Source organism: Protopterus annectens, chromosome 4.part0 (genome assembly GCF_019279795.1).
Source record: "Protopterus annectens isolate FY-2018-M chromosome 4.part0, PAN1.0, whole genome shotgun sequence".
NCBI lineage: Eukaryota > Metazoa > Chordata > Ceratodontiformes > Protopteridae > Protopterus > Protopterus annectens.
In genome coordinates this window covers 1,716,959,970-1,716,979,415 of record NC_056733.1, presented here as the reverse complement: position 1 = coordinate 1,716,979,415, position 19,446 = coordinate 1,716,959,970, and positions in this window count along the sequence as shown.

Genomic DNA, 19,446 nt, shown 5'->3' with positions numbered 1-19,446 from the left:
GACTGTAACCCTCAATCTGACTCATGATAATATTAGACAAGACTTTTCCTCCTTTATAGCATCATGGAAAAGAGTGTATGAGGAGAGAAAATCATCAACACAGTGTTCCATGATGACACAATTAGCAAGAAAATATTGGAACACCAGCTTGATAAACCCCATCAGTACAAGAATGAGTCGGGGAGACCAAGACAGTAACACTTACATGAAGGTCAAAAATCAAAAGCAGAAGGAGGAAGTCAGCAAGGAAGCTACAAAAAGATTCATAATTTAGTTGTGGTTAAACAATGGAAAGGAGCCTCTCTGTGTTATTAGAAGCCTAACTTAGAGACAGAGCAGTAGAAGCTTACAAGAATAACAGATGTTAGTATATAGGACATGAAGATGAGATGACAAGAAACCATGAACCAAAAACAAGTCAGCAGTTTGCAAAGAAACCTATAAGAAATATTATTATTGAAATTGTGACAGAAAATACCAGATACAGTAAACTCTCAGTTAACCAAAACTCAAACAACTGGCACTTTCAAGCAACCACAAAAAAGTATCGAAGACATTCAGTACAAATTTCATGTGTTGCATTTTCTGTTTTCCCCCCACAGAAACATACATTATGTTTTCAGAGCTTTAGAGTTTTAAAAAGGAAGACAGGAATAAATTCCCTCTCCCTAACGTTAGAAAAAGTCATACTAAACAAACAGTATAGGGTACAGTATTGGTTAGGCCTATTTTTAATAGTAGTGCCCAGAGCCTACTGTCTGGCACTTCTAGCCATAGCACATGACATTCCCTTTGCAGGTCATAAAGTGTGCCAAGAGATGTATTATGCAGAACTTTTGAGTTAAGGGATGTAACAGGGTACTGCAGGACCTGTGAGCAGTGCCAAAAAGTAGGCAAGGCAGGACACAAGTTCAAAGCTCCTTTGATGCCTTTGCTTGTGATTGATGAGCCATTTTAGAGGGTAGCTATGGATATTGTGGGGTCTGTGAATACCCCAAGTTCCACAGGGAAGACGTAGGTCCTTGTGGTTGTAGATTATTCTACTAGATACCCTGAGGCAGTGGCTCTATCCTCTATCAAAGCAGAGAAATACTGACTAACAGAGGTGCTCATGTCAGACCTGCTGGCTTGTCTTTAGGAGCGCTGTGTGGTGAAACACCTAAAGACCACCCCTACCACCCCCAGACTAATGGAATTGTGGAGAAGTTAAACTCTACACTAAAGATCATGGTACAAGCATTTGCAGACCAGTTTAAGAGAGATTGTGACACATATTTGCTCCATTTGCTGTTTGCATACAGAGAGGTACCCCAGGAATCCACAAATTTTTCACCCTTTGAGCTTTTGTATGGGCATAGGGGGAGGGGGCATTTTGATTAGATTTATAATAAGTGGGAGGGTGAGTATGAATCCCACAAGGAGTCTATTGTGGCATCTGTCCTAAACCTCATGGCAAGGCTTAGGCAGCTCATGGGCTTGGCTCGGGGGAGCTTGTCAGGAGCCCAACAGCAAAAAAAGGTCTGTTATGACAGGAATGCTCGAGCCCAAGAGTATACTGTGGGCAGGCAGGTTATGGGGCTCATTTCTGTCAAACACAATAAGCTGTAGGCAGCTTGGGAGGTGTGATGATGTAAGGTATTGCCAGCCATGCCAGGAGAAGTAGGGCAGTGCATGTGTAACATATGCCAGCAAAGCTAGCTGGAGTATTGTAAAAAAGTATATGCCAATTGTATATCAAACTGATTTGTACATATGCTTGTATTGAAAGTGTATTTGTAAAGCTGCTTGTGTTAAAAATGTGCCAACAGTGGGTCTTGTTGAACAGAAAAGAAATACACCTGTATGTCAGACTGTATTCTAACTGTTGAAATGAATATATTGTAACTGAGGATACTGTAAAAGAAGAGGTGAATCTCAGTCCAGCTAACTTTGAAAAATAGTCTGAAATTAAATTATCTGGTTTAGACCATAAATATTGTATCTTACAACTCTGATTGCAACCAGAGATGAAATGTCTGTGAAAACTAGGATTAGGAATCCTACTGTATTGTTCTTAAGGATGAATTAATTGCTACGCTGGAAGGGTAGAAGTTTTGAAATAGATTTGTAGCTTTCAGATGCTACAACATGTTTCAGGAAAGCTCTATCTATGTATATGATAACAACTGGTTCAGTTTCTAGCAAAGGGGGCAGTATGGGAACCAGAATAAGATGACCAGGTGCATGTGATGTCATTCTGTAATCCAGCACTGAAATTATGTTTTAATACAAGATGAGATAAAAGTCTCAGGGCAGACTGTTTTTCAAACCTGAAAAAGAAGGAAGGCTACTCACCTACTTCATCATGCCTTGCTTGATTATGAAAGGAGGAAACAGTAATTCTTCAGATCAGTCAGGAAAATATAGTGAGATTAGTTAAGTATTGTTTCTGTACCTGTGTGAACCTTTCTATCTGTGTTATTTTTAATATTTCCTGTGTCTGAAACTCTGGTGTTTATTGTAAACAAATGTATAGTATTTTCTTGTTATTTTATTATTTATTATTAAATACATTTAAACTTTTCATTGTGGCTGGTATTTTAGAGAGTTATTTAACCTTTGTGAGTACATATATTTATTTGGTGACACTGTGGCCACTCCAGAAAGTCCTGCTGCACTGGTCAAATACTACCATTTGTATTAATATTAATTCTACTCAGTATAATTGGGTACCCTTGTAAGAGCCTTAGTATAGCTGGCTTTAGAATATTCTAGGGGCACTCCAGAAAGTCCTGCTGCACTGGTCAAATACTGCCATTTGTATTAACATTAATTCTACTCAGTATAATTGGGTACCCTTGTAAGAGCCTTAATATAGCTGGCTTTAGAATATTCTAGGGGCACTACCTACCTTAAAGCCTGCGCAACAGGGAGCATAGCTGGTAAATCTGTGCCAGCCTTCCCATGTGTGTGTGTGTGTGTGTGTGTGTGTGTGTGTGTGTGTGTGTGTGTGTGTGTGTGTGTGTGTGTGTGTGTGTGTAAACTACTTGGAGCAGGAACACACAACACTGGTTTCACATAGAGGGTGGTGGAGGACTTGGCTTGGAACACTTGGCTGATGACCTAACTCTACAGCTGTGCCAATGGGGAATCTTAATATGGATCTGGAGAGACAGAGGGAAACCCAACCCCTGGATTGAGAGTATTCCCTGTGTGCTCTGAAGAGAAATTGTGCTTGATGCAGAGAGCTGCATCTGAAAATACTGTGTGTATCTATTTTTGTTCCAAGTGAACAACCCTCACCAATGACAATGGTGAGGATTCAGGCTCCTTGATTACTGGCTCAGAGGGGGGATATCACAAATACCAAAGGAAGACAGATAAGGAAATAGAGAGATCTAAACCTGCTTGTTTTAGTGCTAAAATATCGAGTAAAAGCAAACTCTAAACAGATATCCATAATTAAGAGAGGGAAAAATGAATACATTTTTATTAGATACCCTCTGCAGAATAAGGACAAAATACAGAAGGAGAAAAAGGCAATGGCTATGTCTAGTCACATCAAAATAGAAGGAAGAGCAATTAAAAGGTCACTCAGTAGGTATGCATGGACAGCTGAGATAATAAAGTAGAAATTAATTTTTCTCTAGAACTACGCTTTTTCTGAAGAAGACACCAAAGAATCTGAAGTGTTAGTGTTTGGTTGATAGAAAGTGACAACTTCCAAGATGGAGCAAGTTACTGAAGAAAGTACCCCTGAGTGAGAAGACTTAAAGGTAACCCCCCTCAAAAAAAGCACAATGGAAATAGATACTTTAACTAGGAAAAAAAAAGAGTACATGGCAAATGTTTGAAAAGAACATTGCAAACAATATGTCCCTGTTACATTTTAACACTAAGAAAAACAACAAAGAACAAAATAAGGTAATCAACTATGGTGAAAGTCTGTGGAGATAACAAAGCCAAGGATGCAAAATAATAAAATCCACAGACCCAACCATGACAGAATTAAAACCCAAGAGTTTTAATAAAAGGTTAGCGCTTTCATGCCCCAAATGAGCACTTCTTCAGACCAATATAAAGAATTTTTAAAATACACACTAAATAAACACTAAAACATGAAACACATGATCCAATGATGTCATCAATTATTTAAACAAATTATGAGCCTTCAAAATAGGCTTTAAAGGTACATAACCATTTAACCCTGGATGTGCATCAGCTTGTAATCTCACTATCCATCGAGTCTCCCTCTGCTCCACTATATTATTTACATTATCCTTGCATGCCCTCTGTTCTACTACATCTAATGCTCTGAACTTAAACATGTGTGTGTCACCTTTCTCAAATACCTGTTTAGCAAACGCATTTTTAAGATCTTTATCTCTAATGGCAAGCAAGTGTTCCCTTATCAATTCTTTGAACATCCTCACTGTCTTCCCTATGTAGAAGCAGGAGCATTCTTGACATGAGGGCAAATAAACTACATTAATGCTAGAACAGGTAGCCCTTGTTCTAAACAGAACAGAGAGCTACAGAACATTATGGAACAACAGACAGTTGTGACACAGCATACCCAGCATCTGGAAGACATAATCATTTGGAAACACATGCTGGAATTACAAATAAATGATCTGGAAAAAAGATCACACTAACACTGAAACAATCCAAAGATAATCAGCTTACCTAAGAGAATGTAAGGGGACAGTCCTATCCAGTTCATCCAAAATGCACTAGTTCATCTCCTGAAATGGAACGCAAAGCCTTTCATCAATAGAGAGCACTACATTAACATGAAAATCAATTCCAACTTGCCTAGGTACTTTATAATCCACTTTTTAACCTACCATGATAGAAAAGGATCTTTATGTGCAGCTAGACATGAGTCAAAAGTGTATTATCCAAGGAGCACCTGTTTTCTTTGCACCAGACTACAACACTGCTGTAATTAATAAAAGGAGAGCATCAGTGCCAGTGTTAAAATGTTTCAAGAGGTTGGAAGGTATAGTTCAGCTGCACTTTCCTGCTCAACTCCATGTTCAAAAAAGTGATAAAGTCATGTCTTTCTATCATGCCAATCAGGTTGATGCTTGCCTTAATTAACTGACTAACTCTTCTCAGTTTCAGCCCCAGCATATAACTCTGAGTCCCAAAGTGAAGCGGAAGCTGCTGTATTCAACAGAACAACAATGGTGATCACCAGACAGGAATACAATAAGTATGCTTTCTCAGCATTCCAGTCCCAGAGTAGTAGAATTTGTTATGTGTTTCACAAAGTCTCATCATGAACAATCTATCCCACAAGATAACAAATATCTTCCTATTGTCAGTCTCACAAGAAGTCACATTCAACAATGAAGGAGACTGAACTTATTGAGAAAAAAACAAGATAAGGCAAATGTAGTCAATGCGGTCACTTCAGGGCAGTCTCCTACATAAAGTGATGGCTGTCAACTGTACGATTAGTTCACTTCAATTTGGATGTTTTTTGTCTGTGTCAAATGAGACATATGCTTTATCTTCTGTTTTATTTACACTTTCACTTATTGGCTCCTACAGGAGTACAATAATCAAAAAAGCAGATTTTCTGTGTATCCTTTAAGAGTATATTCATCTTTACAGGAGACTAACATATACTCCTGAAACATTGTTTTCTAAGTCTAATTAATGAAGTCCTGGACATGTTCCTGGAAAGTCATCATCTGTTGGACAGTATTTGGCAGATAGATATCCAACAGAATGTCTTTCTGACCATGGTATTCTGAATATATATTCAACCCTTGCTGGCAACTCTAGGTCCATCCTTTAGCCATATTAGACAGCCACGTTTCAGTTAAAGGAGACTCTCCAAAGGAATTAATAGTCTGATATCACAGATCTGGGACAGTGAAATTATTCTTAAAAAATCTATTGTAATTATATGGGAAGCCTTCAAAGTAAACCTATATTGTTTTACCAAATATATGAACTATAATGAATAGGAGGGGACAGATAACTCCTTGAAGCTGCTAGTTGGTAGACTACAGGAGCAAACCAGGCCCAGGCCATTTATCACCAAAGGATGCTGAAGGCTCATTTACATACTCTGCCCAAGGAATCAATCCAATAATGAAGGAGTTTCACAAGCAATCATACACTCATCAAAATCCTTGGATGATAACCTTATCAAGTCCTTCCTAAATGATACTTCATACCCATAAGTACCCCCTCCCAGGTTACAGATGCTATACTCTTGAATAACAGTAAGAAAGATAAAGAAGGCCATGAAATCACTAAAATTTGGAAAATCTCCAGGACGGAATGGCCTGCCATCAGAGGTATACAAGGTAAGAGTTGATGAGATTGCATCTAACTTGCCAAATCTTTTTTAGAGTAGCAAAATGTCAAAACACTTTCTATATCTAGACTAGCAGCCATCATAACATTTTTAATGGAACAGCTGTAGTTAGCACCCTGTCTCTTTACTGCAGGTAGATATAAAAATAGTGGGCAAGGTAGAAGCAGATAGTTTAGAAAATATAATTCACTTATTGATGGTAATTACACAGCAAGGATTCATACCAAATAGGCACGTTGAAGAGGGAAGGTATTCCTGGATTAGTCAGGACATTCCTATCCACATAACAGTTAAGTCATCTAGCCCTTTACCTGATGCAGCCTTGTTTTTGAATTATAATAAGGTGTTTAACACAATTAATTTTGAACTTCATATGGAGAGTTATGACTTGGCATAACCTGTGAGTTCCACAATGGCATGTCATTATAGACAATAATTGTTTGGAGCCTTTCAACATTTCTCGGGAGCTAGGCAGGGTTGCCCCCTTTTGCCATATCTTTTTATTTTGGCTGTTGAAGCTCTGAGCTTCGCTATAATGCAGCATTGCAGCCATTAGGGTATCAGGTTGTTAAATAATGAAACACTTTCAATTGGGTGGTTTTCTGTTGACCGTACACTAAGTCTAATGAACACTCAAGATCATTTGCAGGACATACTAGATCTCCTACTGAAGCTGGGGTAGTATCAGGACTTACAGAAAATTGGGGTAGTGCTGGCCTATACAATGCAGGTTTGCAATACAGGATGCCCTTTGCATGATTCCACATATACCTGTGTATCAAGGTCTTGGGTTCTATGATGGAAATGATGGATGATAATTTATAGATGGTATGAGTCTATGCTCACAGCAAATTAGAGGCTTAGAAGTAGATGCAGCTATCATTGATAACAAAGATTGCTGCTGTTTACATGGTAGGGATCATTAAGTTTTTATTTGTTGTTCAATTCCTTCCTAATATCTTTTCTCACATTATTGTAAACAAACTACAGAAGATGTTAATGAATCTCATATGGCATGAGCAGCACCCTTGGCACTATAGGAAAAAAAAAATGTGATGGCATCAAAACACTATGGTAGCCAGGACATACTGGATTTACCTAGATGTACACAAGCTGTGGACCTGTTTCATATTGGATAGAACAAAATCCATGTCCATTTTGGTAATTCTATAACTCATTCTATAGCTATGTGTGTATATACATATATATATATATATATATATATATATATATATATATATATATATATATATATACATACTCTGTGTGTGTGTGTGTGTGTGTGTGTGTGTGTGTGTGTGTACATCAATTAAAACAATCTCAACATTCAAGACAAGTAGGAACATTTGGTATACTGAGGAAGGGACAAAGATAACTAGAAGCATCCTGCACACTTGGGCCTACTTCATAATCTAGGTAATTGATGTTTGTATGGGATTTTAAAGCACAGTCTGTGAGAAATTGCTTACGAATGGATAGGGCTGGATAAAGAGCATTTTTTTTATTTTGGTGTGACCTGTAACCAATGATCAAGTCCGCCTGATAACTTTCATGGAGTGTCAAGCCCATCACAACATGTCCAGCCTAAAATATTGGAAATATCTCCAGCTTATATACATGAGAACAAGACTGATAAGAAGCCTTCCTTTACTGAGACTGTGGATGGCTTACACAAAATTAAGAATCACCTCCTATCCATGATATATGTAGCGTTAGAGATCTACAGTGCTAAAATATTTGAGCTAGACAGACAACAATGGAGACTCTATTAGCTATAAAAGTCACACCTAATGTATGGGGAAACCATATCAAAATGACTAGAACTTGGAGCCATATACCTCCTACGAGTTTCGTACACTTTTAAAAAATGAATTTAGGTACATCAGCCCTTCAAGAGAATTTAGCAGAACTCATAAGATGACCCATTATTGGAGACATAATTCAATTACTGCTGATTACTTATATACCTTATTTCATTCTCCCAATGTATAATGGACATAGAAAAAGGTTCACACTAAGAAAACTTGTTCCAATCCTGGAGAGCAACCTTTTCTGTATTTTAGGCTCAGCCTTTCATCTAGCAGGCCTTTCCTCAGATGAAAGAAACTGGCAGATTTTTCTGCAGATCACCATCTCAGAAATTTTCTTCAAATATTGGAAATTCCCAATGACAGCCATAATAAAATAACTGTGTTATTATAGCAACAAACCTTGCTATGCCCAAAGGGACACTAGGTTGATTGCTGCTGAGGAGGAACTGTGGTCTATGTCACTCTTTATCTTACCTCTGGTAAATAATTGTATATAGAGTTAGTAGTAGTAACTACTGAATGCTACATATCTTGTTTTTGTACTTTTTCACTGCTGTAACTGTTTGAATGAATTGTTATTCTCTCTTGTTATAAAATAAAATGTCTAACTTGAAAAAAAAAATGTGCAGGATATTTTATAATCCGCAAGTCTAGCAGATGTGACTATAAATACTGGGTATGGTGGAAGCTTAATACTTAGAATACAATATAGGAAGAATAGTGGTAAAACCTCAAATATATAAAAAGATGCTATAAAATTATTTGTACTCTCCACTAAAAGACACGCATTTTTATCTGGGATTAAGTGGGTATTACAGAATGTTTATGTCTAATTTTGCTACTATTATCTGTGCTTGTACATATTTCACAAGAGGAACAATTCCTGTTAAATCACAATGGACTCTTGAGGCAGATAAACCATTTAATGAACTCAAATGGCTCCTATATTCTGAAACCGTATTAGTCTTCCCTGATTTTTATAAAGTGTATACCCTATATAACAATACATCATAAGTAAGTTGGGAGGCAATCTGGCAATCTATCCCAAAACTTTCAAAGTGAGGATCACCTTGTGTATTATATCAGCAGAAATGAAGTATTCCCCTGAAGAACAAGACTGCTTAATTACAAAGATGGTCTTCTGTTCCTTGAAGTTGTACTTGTCTGGTAGGCACTTCCACATATAGCTGATTATCCCCATCGTTATGGCTGAGAAAGTTGACTGATGGCTGTATTTCTTCAACCTTTTTAATAAACAGTGATACATAGGACCAGGGTCAGCCTATGCATCAGAAATGCTGCTGGGTTGTTGTGGTCCTGTAATCCATTGTTATGAGAGGGAATCCCCTGGATTTGTGATAGGATAGCGGTTAGCTGTGAAATGCTAAAACTGAAAAAAAGGCACATGTGTAAAATGTGCCTTTGTTGTGAGAATTTCTCACTGTGCTAGTTAAAAAAACATTTTTATTAGTTTTTTCAATCATATAACAACAATAAAACAATTAATATAGAATACAATGTATGAAGTATGATAAATTATGGTATACAAAGTGATTAAAAGAAGTAAGAATATAAAAAGAAAGCATTATTAACATTCTAAAACACTATAAAATATTTACATTGGCATCGTATCAGAATAATAATAATTTTATATCTAAATCTTAAATAAATCATATTAAGAAGTATTTTTGTCTATTTTCTCCATGATTTCCATTATTGTCTTCCAGATATTGTAATATGATGTGATTCTGTTAGATTTGTCCCTTACGGTGTTGATTTCCATTTGAGCAACATTCAAGGTGAGATTCTTGAATTCACTGAATGAAGGAGAAGATGTATTTTTCCAGTTAATGGTAATAGTCTTTCAAGCAATAGCTAATAGTGACCTAAGTAATACAAACCTTTTCTTTGGAACACATCTTGGTATAGGCATATTAAATAAAAACAATTTAAAGTTAATTGGAAGTTATCATTGAAAAGAGTCTGAAAAAAGTAGTTGACATTATTCTAATATACCTTAAGAATTTTACACTCATAAAAAATATGTTGCCAGTCAGCTTTTAGTTTTACTTCACATCTCCAACATAAATCTTCTTTTGCAAACATCAAGGCTAACGTATGCAGTTTATAAAAACTTCTGTGTAAAATTCTCTAGGTAAACAATTGCCAGTGAAGTGATAGTGTGGTGTGTTTTGAAGACTTAAGAATTAATTTTTTGTCATCTTCAGTTGGAAGTTGGCCATTTACTAATGCAAAATAGTTCCAATATGTTTTTATGGTGTATTTTTTGACAATTTTACAAATGTTAGATAAATAACCATTCCTTGATAAGGTTGGTTAGAGGTAAATATAACATATTCACTAATTTTAGGTATATCATGTGTAGTAGACAGTTGCATTAATTCTATTTTATTTATAAAAAAAAAAAATCTCCTTAATGATTGAAAAGGTCCTTTCTCTATCTATATTTAATTTGTCCATAAGTTGGTTAATAGCTAAAACCTTACCTTGATCCATTATTTGATGCCAAAATATTAAATTCCTTTTTATCAGAGTATACATCTTATGAATTTGCAAAGTTTCAAGATTATTAAGTGTTAAGGCAAGGGGAAAGAGAAGAAAGAACCAAGAAATGATACTGGGGTTTTATTACAAACTTGTTAAATATAGTTAACAAAAGATTTATATATTGAGATGAAATTTTAATATTTTTATTTTCTAATATATAGACCTCCGGATTCTCAAAAGCTTGCATGGCATGCATGATTAGTGTAAGAGGAAATGTTGCCAATATGGCAGCCGAGCAATCCACGTATGTGCTCGTTTGATGTGCGCGAGCGCTCTAGCACTAGTGCTGCACGTTCCCAGCCCCCGTATGCAAATTACCCCATTTGCAAGTGAAAACCATACAAATGAGGTAAATCTGCCATCCATGAATCAGGGCATGCAGGACTATCGTAATATGCAGAAATGTACTTGGTTAGTAACCGAGTGTGGTACTGCAAAATCCAAAGTGGAGCTATGACAGCTCCAAATAAAGGCTGCATATTATTAAGGAAGCATGTCAATGGCCAAGTAAAAGGCCATTGGGCATTGCAAACAATGCCAAACCTACAGAATACACCTTTTATTATATGTCTGTCGATCACGGCCGCTGAAGCATAGGGCAGTGGCACGCAAAAGGGATTGGTGGGGAAATAAGAAAATAAACCTAAAAAAAGCAGTCTAACTAAAATCAGTATTCCACCATGCAAGTCAATGGCAGACAAAAGACAACCTTGCCAGTGAATAGTGATTGCTAAGGGAGGGATGCACAGTGTGACACATGTAACCATGCATTAGCAGGCAATCCTATGCAAATGAGGGGAAGGATAGTGAATCCCGGTTTTCCCCAGCATATGAGGCAGGTCCCAATAGTGTAAGACTATGAATAGCTGAGTGCAAGACTAGGAGGTAGGTGACATCATGGGTGGGTGTGTCAGGCATACTGTCAGTGGATTGGAGCCCTGTGGCTTCGAGGTTGCATCCAGCTTAGCACAGCAAAGCCAGGATGTGTGTCTAAACCTGCCTAGCACGTATGACAAAGTGTAAGCGAGTGTGTGCACCACGCAACGGGATCTACAGGAAGATAAAGAAAGTGAATCCAGGAAATAGCAGTAGTGTGCATATTGGAGTACACAGATTGTGTGGTGCACCCCCAGGATGAAACAGGAGGACAATGAGAATGGAAAGCAGCAGTAGGAAGTTAGTCAAGGGGTACTAGGTTTGCTGCCAGGTGAAACGTATCAAAACCAGACAATTACACAGGCAGCAGAACAGCACTATAAACTATGCAAACACCTATCCCTCTGTTTTTTCCCACACCCTACATCACCAGTGCAAACAAGTGGGGAACTTTTAACACTCACAACAGCAAAATATTAGGGGATGCAATAGCTATCATACAACTTGTGGAAGAGGCTGAGGGTGGTAAGAATGGGAATGCTGCCGACCAACCCACAGTGAGGAGACGGAGAAGAGTGTACAGACCCAGGGTAATCTACCAAGGGCTACATGAGCTGGAGATAGTGGAGTGCTATAGGGTGGACAGAGACCTCCTACAGCAAATTGTTAAGCTGTGCCGGCCATGCCTGACACTCAGAAGTAACAGAGGGGGAACCCATCCCAGTGAAAACGAAGGTATGTGTAGCCTAAGAATACTAGCTACAAGTACCTTCCTAAGGCCAACTGGGGATATGATGGGGATCTCACAGGCACCAGAATCCAGGGTACTCCACCAGTTTCTGGAAGTCATGGCAATACATCGGTGAGCACGTATATTTCCCCTTCACCCATGAGGCATTGGCCAGCAATATGCATCTCTTCCACCAAATAGCAGAATACCCTGAGGTAGTGGGTGCAATAGACTGCATGCACATACTCATCAAAGCACCACCCAGTGAGCAAGGTAGGGTCTACATCAACCTCAAGGGCTTCCCCTCCATCAACTGCTAGGTTGTGTGTGATGCCCAGGGCATAATACTGAACGTATGTGCTGGCTGCCCTGGAAGTTATCACGATTCCCACATCTGGCATCTGACACAGCTCTACCAGAAATTTGCCAGTGGGAACATTCCACATGGTCACCTAGTGGGGGATGCTGGATATGCACTGGAGCAGTGGCTGATGACACCCATCAGAAACACACACACCCAAACAAGAACTCCATAATGATGCACACGCACAAACAAGAATCATAATAGAGCATGTGTTTGGGTGCTCAAGTCACTGTTCACACATCCTGTGGAGCCTTGCAGTACTCACCAACTACATGTACCCAAATCATCCTTGTATGTGCCATGCTACACAATATGATCCTGGAGAAACAGCTGCAGCAGGAGCAGCAAGGGGCAGGGCCACATAGCCCTGCCCCAATGCTAAGGCCTGCGCAGGCACAGAGTGACTCAGAGGAGGAACAACCTGAGCCTGCCCCAGTAGGCAGAAGGAGGCATACCCAGTATGCCCTGGCCCTGGCAAACAGGCAATGCATAGCACATACTCTGACACAGGAGGGACCCAGGGAATAGCACTGCTCTCTGACTCTCACATACAGTAAAAGGGATGCCAAATATTGCACTACCTGTGCCTAACCATGCGTAGGCAGTGTACTATGTGCATCCAACATAGGCAGCCCTGCAGCACTACCCTCAATACTGGGACACCCACAAGATAAGGGACTCACACACATGCCAATCAGGAGGGGGGGGGTCACATAACCAAGAACAATCAAAGCCAGCAGGACAGGTGTAGACAAACAAAAACAAATGCCATACTATGGCCTCTGAATGAGGGGTATGGGTAACCCCCACCAGGCCTACATGGACAGACTACAGCAGGCCAGGTAGTGGGATGTCAGTTGTGATGGTTAGGAAGTCAGAAACTAATATGTATGCAATCAAAAGATAAGAATGGTAGCCAGCATGATAGGTAAGACTACTGACTGAAATGGACTACAGGGCATACCAGTACAGTTCTAGCAAATGTGTACAACTGTCAGGTGTGCCACCCCACCCAACACAGAAATATAGTAACAGTCAGGTGCGCCCTCCCCCCAATCCTGTGTAGAAACATAGAAATAGTCAGATGTTCTCCCCACTAAGCAGACATGTTGCAACAGTCAATGCCAAATGATCAGTGGATAGACTGCAGACACAGCATGCTACCTGTCAGTGTACAACACAAAGGTCAGCTGTGCAGTACAAACCACCGGACATGATTCACACATGCAAAACAGAAGACCTTACTGGGCATGCTCACACACTTAGAGAAATGAAGGCAATGTCAGTCATTAACATACTGAAAGGTCATACTGGGCATGCTCACACAAATACATGAAGGCCATGTATGCAAGTACCAATGGACCAGACACATCCAGTGGTTGCAATTGTTAGTGCAGACACATGTCAGTATGCACCACTCATGCCTTGCACACACAGTGGATAGGAATAAAGACATATATGTAAGGACAACACATCATAATAAGCCAAAGGTAGATGGAGATAGATGTGTGGAAGAGGGTAACTGTGACAAGGACCCATCCATGCCTATCCCACCCAGCATGCAGCCAAAGGGCCCTAAACACATCAGGTGCAGATGTAACACATTGCAGTTACTAGCGACCAGTACCTGTTAGCACTACAGACTATGTGGTTCACGTGCCAGCTGTGCAACATGGCTGTACAAGGACATAGTCAGTTAGTTGCCCTATGCACGTACCTGTGACATATGACCTCGTGTGTGCCCACTTGTGGCATGTCACCCCTACATGAATGGTTTATGGGCCATGCACACACCGACAACCCCATAGAGGTACCCTGACAAGCCTGCTGGGGTTATCTAATGTAAAATACACCTTTGGGAGAGTTGTAGGCCAGTAATCTCCATGGCGCATCCAATAACTGCGTACTGCTGTAGTGTGATACACTAGTTAGGTAGGAGATCCAACCCCAGACATGGCAACTGTGTGTGTGTGTCTGTCTCTCACTGACTGTGTAGAGAACAATGCCTTGTAGGTTACTCACATCCCTTACTATTCACATAACCACCTTTGGCAAGGCTGCTGATGTCACCCACCTAGAAATAGTCCCCTGGGAAAGCTGTAGCCCAGTAATCTCTGTAGTACATGCTGTAACTGCATACTGCTGTAGCGTGATAATGTAATTAGGTAGGAGGTCAAATCCCCGATGTGGCAACTGTGCATGTCTGAGTCTTTGTGTGCATATGTGTGCATGTCTGTCTGTCACTGACTGCGTAGAGAACTTTGCTTTTTAGGCCACACACACCCCTTACATTTCACATACCCACCTTTAGCAAGGTTGCTGATGTCACACACCTAGAAATACACCCCTGGGAGGGCTGTAGCCCAGTAAACTCTGTAGTGCATCCCATAACTGCGTACAGCTGTAGTATGCTAAACTAGTTAGGTAGGAATTCCAACCCCAAACCTGACAACTGTGTGCGTGAGTGTGTGTCTGTGTTTGTGTGCATGTCTGACTGTGTAGAGTGCAATGTTTTTTAGGCTATAAACATTACAAGTCAAATACCCACCTTTGGCAAGGCTGCTGATGTCATGCACCTTGAAATACACCTTTGTGACAATCATAGCCCAGTAATTTCCATAGCACGTCCCATAACATTGTATGACCATAGTGTGATTAAGGAGTTAGTTGGGAGTTCTAATCCCCGACCTGCCAACTGTGTGTGTATGCATTCATGTCTGACTGTGTAGAGAGCAATGCTTTTTAGGCTACTCACACCCCTTACAAGTCAAATACACACCGCGGGCAAAGCTGCTGATGTCACACACCTTGAAATACACCTTTAGGATGATCCTAGCCCAGTAATCTCTGTAGCATGTCCTGTAACATTGTATGGTCATAGTGTGATTAAGGAGGTAGTTGGAAGTTCTCACCCCCCACCTGCCAACTGTATGTGTATGTATGCATGCATGTTTGACTGTGTAGAGAGCAATGGTTTTAGGGTACTCACACCCCTTACATTTCACATACCCACCTTTGCAAGGCTGCTGATGTCACGCACCTAGAAATACACCCCTGGGAAGGCTGTAGCCCAATAAACGCTGTGGCGCATCCCGTAGCTGTGTACCGCTGTAGTGTGATAAACTAGTTAGATAGGAGTTCCAACCCAAAACCTTGCAACTGCATGTGTGAGTGTGTGTCTGTGCTTATGTGCATGTCTGACTGTGTGGAGAGCAACGCTTTTTAGGCTACTCACACTTCTTACAAGTCAAATAACCACCTTTGGCAAGGCTGCTGATGTCACACACCTTGAAATACACCTTTGGGACAACTGTAGCCCAGTAATTTCCATAGTATGTCCAGTGACATCACATGGATATAGTGTGATTAAAGAGTTAGTTGGGAGTTCTAACCCCTGACCTGCCAACTGTGTGTGTATGCCTGCATGTCTGACCGAGTAGAGAGCAATGCTTTTAGGGTACTCACACCCCTTACATTTCACATACCCATCTTTGGCAAGGCTGCTGATGTCACACACCTAGAAATACACCCCTGGGAAGACTGTAGCCCAGTAAACTCTGTAGTGCATCCCATAACTGCATATCGCTGTAGTGTGATAAACTAGTTAGGTAGGAGTTCCAACCCCAAACCTGGCAACTGCATGTGCGAGTGTGTGTCTGCCTATGTGTGCATGTCTGACTGTGTAGAAAGCAATGCTTTTTAAGCTCCTCATACCACTTACAAGTCAAATACCCACCTTTGGCCAGGCTGCTGATGTCATACACCTTGATATATACCTTTGGGACGATCATAGTTCAGTAATCAACATAGCATACCCCATAACATCGTATGGCCATAGTGTGATTAAGGACTTAGTTGGGAGTCCTAACCCCCAACCTGCCAACTGTGTGTGTATGCATGCATGTTTGACTGTGTAGAGAACAATGTTTTTAGGGTACTCACACCACTTAAATTTCACATACCCACCTTTGGCAAGGCTGCTGATGATACGCACCTAGAAACACACCTCTGGGAAGGTTGTAAACCAGTAATCACTGTAGCATGACCTGTAACTGCATACTGCTGTAATATAAATTAGAACCGTGTTAGGGTTCCATATCCACACATGGCAGTTCTGGATGTATTGTGTGTGTCACTGTCTGTGTAGAGAGCAAAGCATTTTAGGCTAGTCTCTCACTGTCATTTCAAATGCCCTACTTTGGCAATCCTGCTGATGTCAGTCTTTGTGAAATACACTTTTGGGCAAAAACTACTCCAGTAATATTTGTGGCACGTACTATAACTGTACAGTGCTGTAGTGTAATACACTAGTTAGGTAGGGGTTCTACTCCCAAACACATGATGTGTGTGTGTGTGTGTGTGTGTGTGTGTGTGTGTGTGTGTGTGTGTGTGTGTGTGTGTGTGTGCGTGTGTGTGTGTGTGAGAGACTGTGTGTTTGTAACCCATATCCTGTGTAGAGGTAGCTGTGACTGTGTGACACCTGTGGCCAATGTGGAGTGGGTTTTGCATATTTCTTATATGGTGGCCATACTATATATCACAATGTCCACCGTACAGGGATAACACATGTGATATGGCTGAGAGGTCGGGGTGCAGAGCCATACCCAGACATGTGACATCAAGGCCAGATAATCACTTAGCAACCCCAGTATTACCAAGAGCACACTCTCAACCCATGTATTATACACACACATGCCTAGGTAACAGACAACATGTGGGTAGTACACTGCATATTGGCCAATGGTAGTAACTATAGAGTGACAGCAGTGGGCCACAGAGGGCATGTCACCCTGTCCATCTGTCCAATATGCACATACGTGCAGACAGTGCACCTCCCCCATATTCCCCAATGGACACTTGCACCACCTGTGGTGCCATCACATGTGACCCACACAGGACATACCATGCCTGAAAACATGCCTGTATGGACAGATGCCACTGACACCAAGGAATGCTGATAGCATGCACTCCATGTAGGTGCAAGGTAAAGCTGCTGGCCATTAGCAGCTCCCACCACAGGTGGGCAGGACTGGCGCATCTGATGATAATCTGTGTTCACAACATGGGCCGGACACCCCAGGTACAGTTCCACATGTCACTGTATATGCATGTGGGAGTTGTGCACATCCCAGATGCTGTCCATGTCATGGATGAAGGATCACAGACATGGCAAGTGATGCACAGCATTGGCCACACACAATAGTCACCCAGGTAACCGGATGGGGGATACAATACCCACCTGTGTGGGCATATACAGACACTACATCCCTGAGCCACAATGCAGACCATCATCATGTGGCCTGATGCCAAGGTACACCCATCGCCTAGCCTTGGACAGCCATCTGATTCAGTCGAACACCACACACCTGTGCAGACATGCATCTATGCATGTCTGTACTGGAACCCTGTGTGTTTGTGTGTGTGTTTCATGCTGCAGATGTTCACATCCACACTCCATACAACTCCCATGGGCATACTGCAGCATGCTGTCTGATGTCAGACACCTTCCCATACCCTTCGCCCATACAGCCCCCGTATGACCCGTGTGGTGCATGGAATACCTGCACTGTGATGTGATGTGACAATCCCATGACCAATGCGTTGTACACCTGGCCCTGCCACGTGTGTCAATGTGTGTGTGTCCTTGCAGGAGTGTGGCTTTGTTGACTCTGGCACCTGTTCATGCTGACAGGCACATGTATGTCACCTGCCATACAGCTACTGTATCCCTGTTTCATATGTCACTCATCATCACATATATGTTCTGAGTGCCTATGGTGAATGTCAACAGTGTGTATAGGGTTGATATGTACCTTAGCGTATGTACAGACTGTGGTAGATGACATTGTTCTAGTTCCCCTACTATCACATGTTACATGCTACCCCATTGTATGGTACTGTAGTGGTGTACATGTTTGTAGGGCCATAAACACGTGTCCCTTACCACATACAGCCACCAGACAAAACTGTGTAGCAGGCCAGTATATGCAGAGTCAGTCTGTGAGTGGCATATATGAGGATGATGTACAACACATAGCCAATATACTGTAATACCATGCTAGCTAACCATATTTGGCTGTGGCTGTGTTCACATTGGTTGTGGGTATGCACTGTATCTTACCCTGTGCTGTGACATGCCTGTTGAGCCTGCTTTATATGCAGCTGCATGTGCATTCCCCCTTAGGAGATGTAAGTCAGTGTTGAGCCAGTCTGCCTGCAGCCTGCACAGTGCACTGTGATATGCCTAGCAGCTGAGTGTACCTACCCAGTGGGATGTCATGTGCAGATACTAGCCAGATGTCCTGCTGACAGCCCTCCCCTAACAACCATGTATGTCAGACAGGGCAGTGGGATGCAGTGAAGATCTATGTCAATACCTATTGTGTAGTATGTGACCATGGCACCCCTGTACCTGCAGTCATACCATTACAGGCCAGGTAGGGGTGTGTGGATGCATGACCTATGGTGAGCATCATATACTGGTCATAAATGTGTTATACCCATCTACATGGCCGTCCACATCCATATTGTCAGGCATGGTACACGTCTGTAGCACTAAGGGCTTATGTGTATACCTGTGGACTGTATAGACTGTGTCAGACCCTCCATATATATTGGCCAATATCTCTGCTGCAGTCCACAGTGACATTCCACGCTAGCAGCGGTACTGTACAATGATGACGTTTGGATGTCTTTCAGTAACCAATGCACACATGTTATAAGCAGATGTGACCTCCCACACACACCATGTCTGTAAAGACAATCCCAATGACAGTAGCAA